The following is a 16,358-nucleotide window of genomic DNA, read 5'->3' on the forward strand; positions in this document are numbered from 1 at the left end:
TTAAGCATAACACAACACTGTCACATAAGAATAATCTGACACAGTATCCTTTTTAAGGCATCTGACACCGCAATAGTAAGAGAATCAAATCACCATGAAATAGCTCCCAAGAAAATCAAACCTCCATGATATAGCTCCCAAGAAAATTAAACCTCCATGAAATAGCTCCCAAGAAAATTAAATAGCCATCAAATACCTCTCCCATGCACATAAACCATCACCAAAAAAAAATGTTGTGAAATAACAAATAATGAATCTTGATTTTCTTTTTTCATTATGAACCCTATTTGGTTGTAATTTTGACCAAATTAAGAAACCCTAATTTGGTTAAAATTTTGACCAACTCGGGCATAAAAACCATTAAAAAATGTATTCAACAAGGCCATTAAGGGCTTGGTCAAATATTTGGTCAAAAATTGACGTATAATGGATAAGTGAGTGCATCAACATGAGCGTTAGGTTGAGTATTTTGAAGTTGACAGGGGAATCAAAAGGAAGAGAGCTCGAGAAAAGGGTAAGAAGTAAACGGCTTAGGCTCAAAAGCCTCAACCAGAATAAGTTAATCCTGAACAAGTAGAGCACCAAGATAAGTTGGCAACTCAAGTCCATGATCAAGAGTTTGAGAAAGACCCTCCATAGCTAGAACACATGTAACAAGAGGAAGAAGAAGAACAAAGGGTGCCTCTAATAGCTATACTAAAGGAAGAAACCTCCCCCATGGCTCCAAAAAGGGAAAGGATTGAACTGACTATGGTGGGGACATGAAGGAGAATACTAAAGAAGAAGAACACTCTAACCCCACAGGTCCCTAAAACAATGCCAGAAGTTGAAGCAAAAGAAGAAGAGGGTGAAAAAAAAAATATGTTCCCTTGAGTCAAGGACTCACTTAGCATAGGCAATAGAATAAGATAGGATAAGAAGCTAAAGCTTGACCCCTCCATCTTCTTAAAAGGATCCTATTCATGTTTCAACATCAGAGGATGAACAACAACAATGGATAGATGGTATGGAGGGGCAAGAAATAAATGTCTTTAATCTCTCTAATTTTGACTTCATGCTAGTGGGTAATAAGATGGTGGGAGAAAAGATAAGAGATGCCCCAAGGAGTGAACCCTTAAGAGAGGACTAGAGTCAAATTTTTCCTCTACCTCAAGGAACTTTGGGCATTCCACTACCACCATCTCAGGACTTAACTTTCCTAGAAAAAGTCTTAGTAACACCACTTCCTCATGGTATAGAAACAAAAGAACAAGAAATGGAGGAAGTCAAGCCCCAACAATAGAAAGCCAATAAAGTATCGAAGGAAGGAGAAATACTTGAAGATGGTGGGAGAAAAGATAAGAGATAAACCAAAGAGTGAATCCTTGGGAGAGGACTGGAGTCAAATGTCACCTCCACCTCAAGGACCTCTGGATATTGCACTACCACCATCTCAAGACTTAACATTCCTAGAGAAAGGCTCAGTAACACCACTTCTTTACGGTATAGAAACATAAGAACAAGCAATGGAGGAAGTCGAGCCCCAACAAATGTAAGCTGATGAAGTATTAGAGGAAGGGGAAATACCTAAAGAGATTCAATAAACTCCTCATGATAAAGGGGCTAGGAAATTAGCCCAAACAATTTCAGAGACTCCAACTAGTGATATTTCTCAATGGGAAAAGACTCCAAAGATGACAGATAAGGGAAAAGGGCTTGCAATGGAAATCAACTGTTCAGTCAAGTACATGTCTCCAATGGGCACTATACTAACATGGTTGAAGAGGGAGGTTATGTTTTAGCAAAGAGGAATGAGAGAGTTGGTTAAAGACATCAAGAAAACTTGAGCCACCTATGGGTGATGCACAAGCACTGGCCTTCATCATGAAGAACTAAGATCAAGACTTGCTTGCACATATAGCTATTCCTCATCCACATGCTGACACTATGGAACTAAATCCTAAGGATTACTAGATCAAGGAGGTCATGTTGGGAAGGTGCATGGTAGATACCACAAAATTGTTGATCACTATAGGCATGAAAGAGGTGTTCAAACCAATGGACCGAGATGAGTCCAAGTTGCTAATTATGTCAAAAAAAAATGAGCTTTTGAGAGGCTATTTGTATGGAGTTGTGGGCCCTATAGACCTAGCTAATCTAGAGATTAGTCTTGTTGTGACACTAGAGAGGAAAGAGAAGAAGAATGTACAATTAGACCCATTTTTGGAGGCATGTCAGCAATGGTGGGACAATTTGGAGGAGAGAGGTATATAAATAATACAAGGAAAATTGAACCTATTATACCATATTCAATCGAGTGTAGATGAGCTGATATCCATAGTGAACCAAGATTTTTGTTTGATGGATGCGGTGCATACCTAGGCTAAAGACCTACATGTGCTCCAATCTATAAAAGGTTAAAGGTATCATACACTCATGGAAGAATATATAGTTGAGAAGTTGGATAAACTTGATGGTTGGATTGAAAATATATATGTTGGCAATAAAGTCATAGAGAATCTACATGCAGATATTAGGAAAATAAGAGACCAAACTCAAGAGAAAATTTTGGAAGCAAAAAGGTATTACAATGTTGCTTTCCTTAAGATTTTTGAAGATAAGTCAAAGAATAAGCTAAATACAGTGAAATTAGTAGTCCAATAATTCTAAGGAACCTTTGAAGATGCTTCATTAGATGAAGACAATAGGAAAGCATTCAAGACTAAAGAGGTATTTTTGGAGCTAAACACTAACCTTAAGGATTTTGCAGCAACCTGATTAGAAGTCAAAAATTATAGGTAGGTTGTGAAGGATATATATATATATATATATATATATATATATATATATATATATATATATATCTTTGGATTTACTAGAAGCTACCCAAGAAATAGAGAATAATCAACAAATTCAAGGGGAAACATCTAAACATCATTTTGGTATAAAGAGGAAGAAATCCTAGATGCTAGAAATTTAGTTTTGACACTTGGGGTAAAATTTTGCATTTTTGGAACCTATCATCAAGGTGCATAGGTGTGCTATTCTCAGAGGTGTGTTGATAATTTTGGAGAAGCAGTATTGCACTGGTAGTTAACTACCAATTGCTATTTTAAGAGCATTCCATGCACCAAAAACACATTTTAACAATGTTCAACTGCCAAAAACATTTAGAGAAGGTCAAGCATCCATTTTAGAGCTTTCAATGACTCTTAGATCCTCTTGTAGCTTCCTTCTTCTTATCTACTTCTTTCATTTCTTTAATTCATGTAAAGGCTCATGCACTTATTAATTGATATAAACAAGGGTGGAGACCTACTTAGCACCATTTAGAGAGTCAGTTTGTATATAATTAGATTTTTTCTACTAGTTTTTAGCATGAGTTTGTATTTTAAGAGCTCTCACTCCTAAAACAGAGGGAGGAGAGGGTTTCTTCTAAATACCTGGATGTAATATGTACGCTAGGCCATTATTTTCTTGCAATACTATATGTTATTAGTGCTTTCATTTTGAGTGTAGTTATTGTTTTCAAAGTGTTTTATTTTTGTAAATGCATGTTCATGAATTATAATGGAGCCAATGGTTTTATTGTGTTGCAATGATTGTGTGACCTTTTAGTTCTGGTGTTTTCCTTGTGTTGACAAATTCTATTAAAGTACCAAGTTGGAGAAAACATCAGCTATTGTTCCTGCATAGCTTCTTTTCTTGCATGAGCACACTTTTCGTGGCCTTGTAATTTGATGAGAAGTGAAACATCTTTTGGTTATTATTAACTTCCCATCAATGATTGTATCGGTGGAATTGAGGATGCATTTCTTCTATTTTCATTATTTTCCTACTTGATTTTTTCAATAATTTAACTCCCAAACATGTTGTTACCATGTTTTATGTCCATTAGGAATTTTCTCTTCAAGTTATTTTCTTTATTCTCTCATTACCTTATCTTTTTTGTTTTCTTTGCTAACACTTGGTTAAAATAGGAATTCATATAGTTGCATTGGCAAATTGCATTCATCATAAAATAGAAAATACCAAAAAAATTATTTCTTTTGTGGTTACTTTTCAAAAAATAAAATCAAACATCTTATCCAAAATTGGTTGAACTAGAAAATGCCTCCTCATGAACATACACATTTATCTTCAATTGAGAAAATTCCAATAGGTTGCAAGATCACCTAGAACCTTGGAGTTGACCCTAGATTAGCTTTTCAAGAGAGGAGTTTGAAAAGATTCCTACCATTAAGCATCATGAAAAATGAAACCTCAACAAAAGTGGCACTAGAAGGAGGGCCCAAACCATTTGGAAGAGAGAAAAATTTGTTTTTTTGAAAGTATACTATTTTTGAAAATTTAGAAATGCTTTTGTCTGAAACTATTAGAAGGTGTGTAATTGTGCAAGTGCATTGTTTTGATAGAGTGTACTTTTGTAGAGGTACACCTTTTCTAGAATTGATGTAAGATGGAAGATCTTGATCCATCATCTCCATTTTAGTGAGCTTTAAGATCTTTAGATAGTAAAACAAGAGTTCTTAGAACTCAGTCAATTTTGAAAGTGTCAAAGTGACAAAGGAAGTACCAAAAATTCTACCACTTCTATTCCAAATTTCATCATCTCTAATTCTACCTCCAAACCAACCTCCACCCATCATTCCACTAAATCCTCCACTAATGGCCTTTTTTTCAAATGTAGTAGATTCACCAATTAACTTGCAAGGTGCACTTAATGACCTTCTCGAGAATCCTAGGAATTTTTTGCCAAGGTTCATCTACAGAGAAACATGAATAGTTGAAGACCATATCAAAGTCTTTAAAGAAATATGCAATCCCATTTATCCTCATACTCATTGGGAGAAGTTTCATTTAATTGGTATGTGAATTTTCCACCAAGATGTATCTAAAATTGGGTCACCTTTGAAAAGTTATTCCTTGAGAAATTCAAAATATTTGTCAACCTGGCTATGATACATCATCAATTCATATCAATCAAAAGGGATCCAATGGAGACCATTTCATTTTTCAATCATTGCTTTCATATGGCTTACCACAAGTTGGAAACAGCCCTTACTATACCAGTTGATGTTGCAATCCAAATTTATATTAATGTTATGGACCATCTCACTACTATCTTTCTATGAAGGTTACCTACTGCAAATATCAACACATTAGAAAAAGTCTTTGATGAAGCAATTACCTTTACCAAGAAAGCCAATCCTAATGGAGGAGTATTAATGGTTCTAGCTCAAGCGACTACAATGATATCAACATATCCTGCTAGAACACCAGTGATACCTACTCAATTCATTCCAATGAATCTAGTCCTACTACAATAGGAATCAACTATACTAGTTCCAACCATAACTTATCGAGGATATGAACCTCCAAAAGCTTCTTTCTTTAAAAAAATAAGACAACAACATCCATTGAAGAAGAAAATAATGTCTCATCTGAGATTGGTCAAATGAAGAAAACTATATCTCAGATTACCAATGAATAAACCCATTTGAGGTTGTCACAAGGATAGAACAATAACTTTTAGAGAAAAAATGCAGCCCCTTACAACAACTATTGTCATAACCACAACAAGAATTTCAGTGAAAATAACAATGTGGGGAATAACAACACAGGGAATTATTACAATCCTCCAGATTGCAACAATGAATTCCAAAGGTAGGATTGACAATGGAATACTCATCCAAACAATGGAAGCATCCCTACTGATAATAACAACTCTAAGTTTGTGGTCATCAACTAGTATGACAATAACCAAAATGTACCTAACAATGGTGGCTTGTATTTCAATGGAAATCAAGAAGTGAACCAAAATTCACAAGGCAATAATGATGAGTCTGCTATGAAGTAAAATAACATTTTGATGTTAGAATCTTATGATTCTCCACAAAATCCTAAAATGGAACAACTAGCTAGTGAAGAATTCACATTTTCATTTAGTCAAGAATCAGATCCTCAACTAGAAGAGATTCTAGCTTTTCAAAGTGACAATCAGAATACTTACAATTTATGTAACCAAAGAGAACCTATGATGGATGGGATTCCTCTTGCCTTGCATCCAATACCACCTAATCCAAGAGCTAATAACAACCTAATACCTACCAGAACACCCTACATTGGGAAAAAAATCAAAATCAAAGGAACGTGCCTACAATCCTGAAGAATCCTATATGGGAAACTAAAAAGTATAGTGCAGTGGAAGATCTAAAAATAACCAAGGCTAATATGTCCATATTTGATATGCTAAAAAAATTTCCTAATCAAAGGGAAGCAATGTTGAGGACTCTTGATCATGCAAAGGCAACACCTAATGCAAATAGAGTCCCTCAAAAGACAACATCACAACAAGTCAATACTTTTGAGGCAATACCTACCATGTATAAAGACAAGGATAAAGTGCCTCCTTTTTTGCTCAGTCTTAGAATTTTTGGAAAGAACCTACACAAATATCTTATAGATTCAAGAGCTTCTTATAACATCATGCCACTTTCAATAGCTCAAAGGTTGGGAGTCACTCCTTAAATTAGATAGTGATACAACTCAACAAGATGGAAGTAAAAGTTATCAGGTATTGAAAGATGTTAGAATATAGTTAAATGTAGACCCCTAAATTCAGGACATTATAGATATACATGTAGTTAAAATCCCTAAAACATATAGATTATTGCTAAGTAGAGAATGGAAAAAGTTCTTAAGAGGATGTTTCTCTACTAATTTTACTCAATTATGGCTACCTTGGAAGGGACTAAATAATTAGATCAAGATTGAAGTTGAGCCAAAGTTGAAGACAATGATCACAAAATACAATGCACCAAACAAGGTAGTATTTTTTCAAGTTGAGTTAGGCTTGTACAAAGTGATGTAACTTGACATAACTTTAGTTGAGAGACCTGGCCGTCTAAATAAAGAATTTGGGATCCCTACCCCAAAAGAAAAACTCATCACTTAGTTTGTAGACAGTACCGTTTCAAAATTGCAATGCTTAGGTAAGGAAGTAGACCCAAACATTTTGATTCTTTCAGGACTCTGTAGGTTATAGAAAGTTAGTCATTCAAAATTTGAATGCTCAGTCTTAGGAAGCAGTTTCTAGGGTACTCACTCAAATAATGCAATCCAAAAATGGTCAAATTCTAAATGAGGTACAAAGGGAAAGTTCAAGTTCTACGTTCACATGTAAATTTATGGGGATTGATGAAGAAGAAAAAGAAGATTATAATGTGTCATATAGTGACACTTCTTCAAATGGTAAGGGTTTATCTAATCCCTTATCTGGGATGATCAAAGTTCAGAGGAGAGTACATTTTGTAAAAGGCCAAGTTTGGACCTGAATGGTCATTCATACAAAACCCTAGATTGATAAGATCATCAAATTAATTTGGGATATTCAAAGTCAACAAGAGAAATAAATTGACTATGTATCAAAGATTAACTGTGGCAACTCATCAAGTCCACCATATGAAAGATTACAATGAGTCCCAAACAAACAATCTTTTAAAACTCAAGTGAAGGAAAAGCTACCTAAAAATAAGCACAAGATTAGAAATCCCAAAGAACAACCAATCTGGACACTCAAGTTTGATAGCTCTTGATAGCTCTAAATGCAAATTAAGAGCTGGTGCAGGTATTGAATCAATTAATCCCAAAGGTAAGTATTTTTATGGATGATATTGCTTACAATTTAGATGTACTAAAAATGTTGCAGAGAATGAAGTCTTGATTTACGTACTTCTCTTCACATTAGAGAAAGACATCAAAGCTCTTGTAATTGAAGGAAGCTCTTGGTTGGTCATTAGATAGGTGAGATAAATCTACTCTTGTAATGATAGAAGACTACTTGCATATCAGAAAAGAGTTAGGGACTTGTTAATAGATTTGGAGGCCTTGAACATAAGGTCCATTCCAAGGAAGAAGAACATGGTATCTGATGCCCTTCCCATTTCAACAAGTGTGTTGCAACCTATTGAAAGAACAAAGCTAAAGATATTTTCATGTGAATAAGTTGTTTCCCTGTCTATTCTAGACAATATTATGAACTTCCAAGGCTTCCAATGTGACAAACATATTCTCAATTTTATTATGTGCAATGGTCTTTTCAAAGGACAAGAGATTGATGATACTCCTTATGAAAAACCTAAAGATGATGAGGTAGAGGATGAAGATGGGATTATAAATTTGAAGACTAATATTATTCATAAGGGGATGGTAGAGTTGGAATGCATTTTTGCTCAAGATGAATCAATACATAATAAAAGAAATTTTGAATAAAAAGGGATCAAAGAATGTGATTCATATAATTTGGGTATGAAAGAAGATCCTAAATTAGTAAGAATAGGAAAGGCATGTAGCCCTCAAGAACGAGAAAGTATGCTTCAATTTCTTGCAAGATACAAAGATGTCATGGCATGGAGTTATGAAGAACTCAAAAAGTATGATCTTGAAATCATCACTCATGACATTATGTTGAAGCCTGATGCCAAACTCTTTCATCAAAGATAGAGACTGGTGAATCCCATAATCGATCCTTTGATAATGAAAGAAGTACAGAAGTTACTTGATGCTAAAATTATCTTCCCAATCTAACATTCTACATGGGTTTCTAACTTGGTTCTAGTCAAAAAAAAGACTAGAGAAATTTTCCTTTGTGTGGATTTTTGCAATTTGAACTTGGCTTCCTAGAATGATAATTACCCTTTTCCCTCACTTGATGAAGTATTACAAATTGTGAATGGGTCTAAAATGATGTCTTTTCTAGATGGATATTCTAGATACAACCAAGTAATGGTAGATGAAGAAGACTGGTTTAAGACTGCATTTACAACAAAATAGCGAACCCTTGCATACCAAAGGATGCCTTTTGGATTGATCAACGTAGGAGCCACTTTCCAAAGAGAGATGGACGAAGAATTCAAAGGGATGATAAAAAAGTGCCTAGTTATCTACATGGATGACCTCAATATTTTTTCTAAAGATAGGAATACTCATATTGAAGACTTTAAAAAGGTTTTCAACGAATGTCAAAGAAATGGCATATCACTAAATCCCAAAATGTGTTCATTTGGGGTCACAAAAGGAAAGCTTCTTGGTCATATTATTTCTAAAGTTTAGATATCCATTGATCTTGAAAGGATAGAAACCATTCTTAATCTATCACATCCTCATAGTTGTAAAGAGCTGAAATCTTTCTTTGGCAAAATCAATTTTGTACATAAGTTCATTAGTGGATTTTCTAAGATAGTACATCCTCTTAGTGACCTTCTCAAGAAAGGAGAAAAGGTTGAATGGGTTCCTAAAATAAAAAAATCTTTTGAAGACATCAAACTAACAATGTCTATAGCCCTAGTTCTTGTAAGTCCAGATTATGATTTACCATTCAAAATTTATTCATTTTCTTTAGAACACTCATGTGTCAAGATTATCACTCAAAAGAAAGACAAAGAGGATGAAAGACCTATCACATTCATGAGTTTCTTGCTAAAGAATGCTAAGTTGAACTATTCTAATCTTGACAAACTAGCTTTTGCATTGATAAAGGCAGTTAAGAAATTTTTTCCATTATATACTCAGGAATAAGGTACATGCACTTGTGCCTGATCATGTGGTTAAAACATTATTGATGCAGAATGAATTAGGTAAGAGATGAGGAAAATGGATGGTTTTATTGCAAGAGCTCGATTTGGAGATTCAACCAATGAAGTTGGAAAGAGGACAAGATAATGATATCGATAATGATGATGAAATTAGATTTGATGATGAAATAAACACTAATAATCAACAAAAAATCACAGTGTCTCAAGTGGATATGGATTAAGGAATAATAATTGATGTTTCATATCAAGATATTTTTTACTATCTTTTGCAAAGTTAATACCCCAACTAGATGAATAGTTCCCAGTACAAAGGTTTCAAGATGAAATGTGAATGCTATATGCTACAAGATAGAAAGCTTTATAAAAGAAACTGCGAGGGAATTTATTTGAAATTATTGGGACGTGAAGAAGTGAAAGAATTTTTGGAATAGTTTTATGATAGGTATGGCATAGCACATGGATCAATAGAAGCTACAACTACGTGATTTTGAGATTAGGTTACTTTTGGCCTACCATCTTAAGGGATACATTTGAACATGTACGTTCTTGCCACATTTGTCAGATAAGTGCCATAGAGAAAGACATCCAGTTATACCACTACAACCAATGTTTGATGTACTCCCTTTTGCTAAGTGGGGGCTAGATTTTATTGGTCCAGTAAACCCACCATCATCTACATGAAATATGTTCATCATTATAGCTATATACTATCGCACACACTAGAAAGAAGCTGAAAATTTTTGAAATTGCACAACACAAGTGGTTACAAATTTCTTGGAAGAACACATTGTCACAAGGTTTGGTATTGTAAGAATTGTATTGAATTGAATATCATATTGTTATTCTAATCATACTTTTGTCCATTCTATGTTTGTGCTTGAGTTCCTTGATCTTGGTTGATTTTGCCCTAAGGAAAATTCTTATAGGTATGGCAGTATTCCTTGTATGTGATTATGGGTCATCTTCTTCATCAATTTTCCTTACTCAATGGGCACTAGAAAATCAGGTCATAATAAAGTTCTCCTCTAATTACTATTCCCAAGGGAATGGTGTGGTTGATTCTACCAATAAAAACTTGATTATAGTAATAAAGAAATTGCTACAAGAAAACCCAAAAGATTGGCATACTCAATTGAAATATGAATCATGGATGGAAAAGTCAAGACAAAAAAAATCCTTTGGGGACATTTCCCTATTTACTCATTTACAGACAAGAACTAGTATTTCCACTTAACCTCAGGATTCTAGTATTGAAATTTATGAAGGGATACCCTGAGGACACTAATAGAGTTTGGATCAAATTAATGAATCTCTTGGAATTAGATGAGAAATGAACAACATCTTTGGAGCATATGGTGAAATATCAAGTTTTCATCAAACAGTGTTTTGAAAAGAGGACCACAATCAAATCTTTCAGAATATCCAATCTTGTTCTCCTATGGGAAAAGGTGAAAGAAAAGTTGTGCAGTCATGCTAAGCTTCAACGCTTGTGGATTAGCCCTTATCAAATTGCAGAGATTTTGAGAGAAAATAATTTTAGGCTAAGTTAATTACAAGGGGGATTGGTCCCATTTCTAGTCAATGGCTAGTTCCTGAAACATTACTTTGAGGACTAAAAGTGGAAAAAAAAAGTTTATTTATACAAGTGTGTTTGCTTTCAATTATGTGGTTACTTTCAGTTGTTTGTTTTCTTTCAAAATTTGTGTCTATCTTTTCCTGTCAGTCTAAGGGTTAGATGCAATCAAGACTTTTTCTTGACATTTTTCATAGATCACTCTTTATGGTCCTAATTTTTGGTAAGACCTATTTCTTTGTCAAAACATTTAGATAATATTGTTTCTTGTACTAACTAAAAAATGGATGTCACTTGCAATTGTAAAAGACTTTCAATCTTGAAATTAGAATCGTAGATCAATAGTTCTCAACAATTTACAAATTTAAATATTGACTATCTTAGTGTTTTCAAATCAAGGTTGACAATAGCAAGAGATAATTTAGACTTGTCAATTCAAACAAAAGGTCTTTTCAAGAAACTACTAAGGTCATTGTTTGGCATGAAAATTTCCAAAGGTTCATAAAAGGAGAATGGAAGGGTTATTACACTAAAGAAAGAATCTGATAAATGACACCAGTGCCTTAGCTATAGAGTCTAAGTGTGGTCAAGGTACAAAAGAAAGAAAAAGGAAAGATGGTGTTAAGAAATAAAGATTCCAAAAGATCTAAGAAGTTAATCAGGCTATAGGTATATGCACTCCAAAATGGCTATCCAGTATCTATGCAAATTATTTCATAGAAGAATCAAATGGAAACGTATGAGATTCATGAAGTAGAAAAAATAAAAAGATTATTAAGGACCTGAAATGTAGAAGTGATAACCTGTTAAGAACCCTCAAAATATATTCTCTCGTATGGTCAAGATAGTGCTTGATACATAGGTTTTATGAGTATTCCTAATAAATGGACTAATGGAGTGAAAGATTATCTCTGAGTTGCTAGAAGCTCATGATAGACTACACTTTGAAATGTTAAAGGAAATGAACACATTGTGCACTAATTGAGCTTGAAGATTTGAGATTCTAGAGTTTTGACTATCAAAGAACTTGAAAGTTGTTTGAAATATTTGGGATTCAATTGTCATGTGACACATGTTATAAGAATTCTTGCTAATGAAGAAATGTCTTTGTCATTTGTTGCGTTTAGTTGGGGCTATTTGTTGTGGTCTCACAATGCACACTCCATTTCTCCTAGAAATGGGGACCCCCTAGTAAACATTTATCTCCCAAAACCCTAGTTTGGGGCTTAGGTCAATTTTTAGGCTCTCCCAAGAGTCCAAGTCAAGTCTTAGTTTCTGACTAGGAGAGTCTAGAGTGTCAGATCTGGAGAAAAAAATTTGTTTTTTTTAGTGCAAAAGTGCACACTATCACACTTGCACATATGTGCACCTTATAGAGGTGTGTAGGTGCATTTAGTGTGAAAGTGTGTACTCATCTCCTTCCTTAGATATACACATGTGCACTTGCCCATGTGTGCACCTCAGAAGGGTGTGCACCTTGAAGGAACACACTTAGGGGCCTGGGGTTTATATAAACTACAAACTCGCCTCAACATCTTCATTATCTTCTACACTCCACTCACTCCCACACTTCCGCACCTTCAATGTGTGCATTCAAGTAACCTCTACACCTGCAATCACAACACCAAAAGCTAAGGTTAGTAAAACACAAGAAGGTGCACACATGTGCACATCCTCAAGGTGTGCATGTGTACACCTTCTTTCACCCTTAAAACACAAACCTAATACTTAAAGCTTAAAAACCTAAACTTAAGCCTAAGACACAAGAAAGTGTGCACATGCATAGCTCCTCAAGGTGTGCATGTGTGCACCTTTTTTGCTAGAACCAAAGCAACCTAAGACAAAAGGTGTACATTTGCACACCTCCTCAAGGTAAGCAAGTATGCACCTTTTATGTGTCTTCCTACACTTAGTTCATATCAAGGTGCACACATGTGCACCCAATTAAGGTGAACATGTTCACACCCTTGTGCATAAAAAAAATGAAGATAGTTCTCCCCTTGCACACATGTAGCCTTGTATAGTGCATGTCCACAGTTAAGCATATTCGCATGTGCACACCTCCCCTAGGTGTGAACGTGCACCAGTGTGCAACTATAGTCAAATGGTCAATTAGGGACCATTTAACATATCCAGTGCACCTAGAAGGGTGCACTAGGTGTGCTAATTTGTATAACATGGCTAATGGGGGGATTTTCTCAGTTTTGATTGTTTTGGGTAGTTTTGGGCTACTTTTTCATCTATTTAGGGTTAATTAGGGTTTGTTTTAAGTCTAATTTTAGCTTTCTAGACTAAAGTATTCTCTTTTGTGCAGATAAAATGGTGTCATCATCCTCCTCAATAGCAAAAAAGATAGCTCCTAGCCCATTGTTTTCAAATACCAAGGTGCACTAAGAAAAGCTTGTTTTCAAGATGGACATGTCGAGATGAGAGATATTGAACTTGGCCACATTGACTGGAATACATTCCTCACCATTTGCAACAAGTTGAAATAATGATCTCCAATGGTGTTAGTTATGATTAGATCAGGTCTTTTAAACATAGCATCACATCCCACATCTGTGCAATCTTTAGAACTCATAATGGTTCTCATGGAGAACTACATGACAGAAGAGAAGGTCATCAAGAGTGTCATAGGGGAGATAGTCTTGGACCTCCAACCTTGAAATATCAAGAAGGTGTTCTACCTTCCTAGAGCTAATTAATATTTTTAGGTTTCTTATTAAGGAGTAGAGAGATGGTATTGGAAAAATGATAAAGAAGCCTGAGAGATAATCCAATCATCTCTTTTGATTGTTAGAACCCCAGTGGGCTGCAAAGTCAAAAAAGTAGACATGGCCCAGGGATATACGAAGGATGACGTTGGATATTCCATTGTGTTTTTGAGCAGGGTCATGGGACTACTGACAATGGGACACCTTCAAACCTAGATGTTCCACTTCATATATACCATCAACATGGAAAAGATGTTAATTAACTGGGCCACAATTCTAAGTGATAACCTAGATGAGCATGTGGTAGCTATCAAAGCCAATCCAAAATTCTACATGACATACAATTTGGTGCACTTACTAGTGGCTTGAATGAGAGAGTACCCAAGACTTTATAAGAAGGGAAGCATGCAAGATGTTAATGCTTGGACCTATGTGATGTACCCTCAATTGGTGAAGAAGAAACTCTTAGATCAGAGTATAGAGTAGAGGGTAGTGAATGACATTTCCATATTTGTGATCATTTGATTCATAGAGGGTGATTATGCTAAAAGGATGTGAGTAGAAGCAACAAATAGGATCATAGAGATCAATATGTACTACATCCTATTCAAAACATTCACCTACCTAAGGGTAGTCAGCACATTGGAGAACCCAATGAAGCTCCTGGGACATCTATCGAATAGGCTCATTTTGTTGGAGATTTCCTAACAATACACATCTACATATGATAGAGTGAGGAAATAGCACAAAGAGACATGGGTGCAACCACTCACCATTGGTGCTTTCGAGGTCAAACAAAAGTAGGATATAATTAACTTCAATTCAAAATGGGATCAATATCCTCTGGAAGAGTACAACTCCCCTTGTCCTTACTTTGACAATATTGGGATGGTGTAGCATCTGTCAGGGAAGCAATTTGTACATGAAGATGCATTGGAAGACCACTAGATCAATGTGATAGAGGACTATGATATCTGAATTAGGGATTATTGTAGGATGACTCTATATCTGGTAGAGAAAGTGCTCAAGGTCAAGAACCTACTAAAGGTTTTTGAGAAAGATATAAAAGATGTCATAGATCCATTGTACAATCAGGAAAAAATCTAGTACAAGCCTATAATGGATGTGGAGATTGGGAGGGATGAGAATGAAGATATCAATCACAAATCTTGTAACATAGTCCAATTAATGAAGGAATGGATTAAGAAACCTTTCAAACTTGATCTAGTTCCTCAGGCTATTCCTCTTCAAGCCATAGCACTACCTATTAAGGGTAAAGGTGAAAAACTTATAGTACCAACCTTTCTAGCTCAATCCACAGTGAAACCGAAAATGGTGTATCAACATGAGTGGGAGATTGAGTATTTTAAATTTGATAGGGGAGTCAAAAGAAAGAGATCTCTGACAAAGGGTTGGAAGAAAATGGCTCAAGCTCAAGAGCCTCAACCAGAACAAGTTAAACCTGGACAAAAAGAGCCCCAAGTTGAGCTGACAACTCAAGTCCATGATCAAGAGTTTGAGCAAGTGTCTCCATAGAAAGAACATGTTTAGCAAGAGAAAGAAGAAAAAGGGTGCCTCTAGCAGCTACACCAAAGGAAAAAGCCCCACCCGCAACTCCAAATAGGGGAAGGATTAAATTAACTATGGTGGGGATACAAAGGAGAAGACTAGAGAAGAAGAAGAACACTCCACCCCCATAGGTCCCTAAAAAAATCCTGGAAACTAAATTTGAAGAAGAAGAGGGTAATAAAATTGAATATGTACCCTTGAGTCAAAGTACTTGCTCAACATGGGCAATAGAAGAAGAAAGGAGAAGAAGCTCAACCTGGACCCCTCCATGTGCTCAAAAGGAGCCTATTCATGTTTCAACATTAGAGGATGAACGACAACAATGGATAGATGAAATGGAGGGGAAATAAATGGATGTATTTAATCTCTCCAATTTTGACTTCATGCCATTGGGTATTGAGATGGTGGGAGAAATGATAAGAGATACCTCAAAGAGTGAATCCTTGGGAGGGGAATGGAGTCAAATACAACCTCTACCTCAAGGACCTCTAGACATTTGATGCAGAGGAGCCTACAAATAAGCCAATACATTGGATACAAGCTGACCCCATCAAAATCCATGAGATAAATTCCATTCTTAGACATCTTATGAGGCAAAACAAAACACTTTCCATACAAGTTTGCCAATACTTCACCATTTACATGGTCTGATTTCTATTTGAGAGTATATCATTCATAACTTTCGTTTCTAATATTTTTGTGAAACATATTTTGGAGGAATTTGGAAAAACTAGACATATTAAAATATATCCAAATCTCATTCCAATCCAACAAATGTGTTACAAGTTATGGTCTTTGTACCGAGACCCATTGTTACTGTCATAAACTAATAACAAATCTTATAACCCTATCTAGGGAATCCCATATATTTCACAATACAAAACCAATAGATCCCAAACTAGTTTCATAATAATAAATATTGAGTAT

General features: G+C 35.3%; 1 pseudogene; it reads right to left on the reverse strand.

The window, feature by feature from the left end:
• The window catches only part of LOC149561449 (bidirectional sugar transporter SWEET3b-like), a 61,652-nt pseudogene that overhangs the window by 28,652 nt on the left and 16,642 nt on the right, over positions 1-16,358 (reverse strand).

Source organism: Cupressus sempervirens, chromosome 4 (genome assembly GCF_028749045.1).
Source record: "Cupressus sempervirens isolate cs-2001-9-10 chromosome 4, ASM2874904v1, whole genome shotgun sequence".
In the NCBI taxonomy this organism is placed as follows: domain Eukaryota; kingdom Viridiplantae; phylum Streptophyta; class Pinopsida; order Cupressales; family Cupressaceae; genus Cupressus; species Cupressus sempervirens.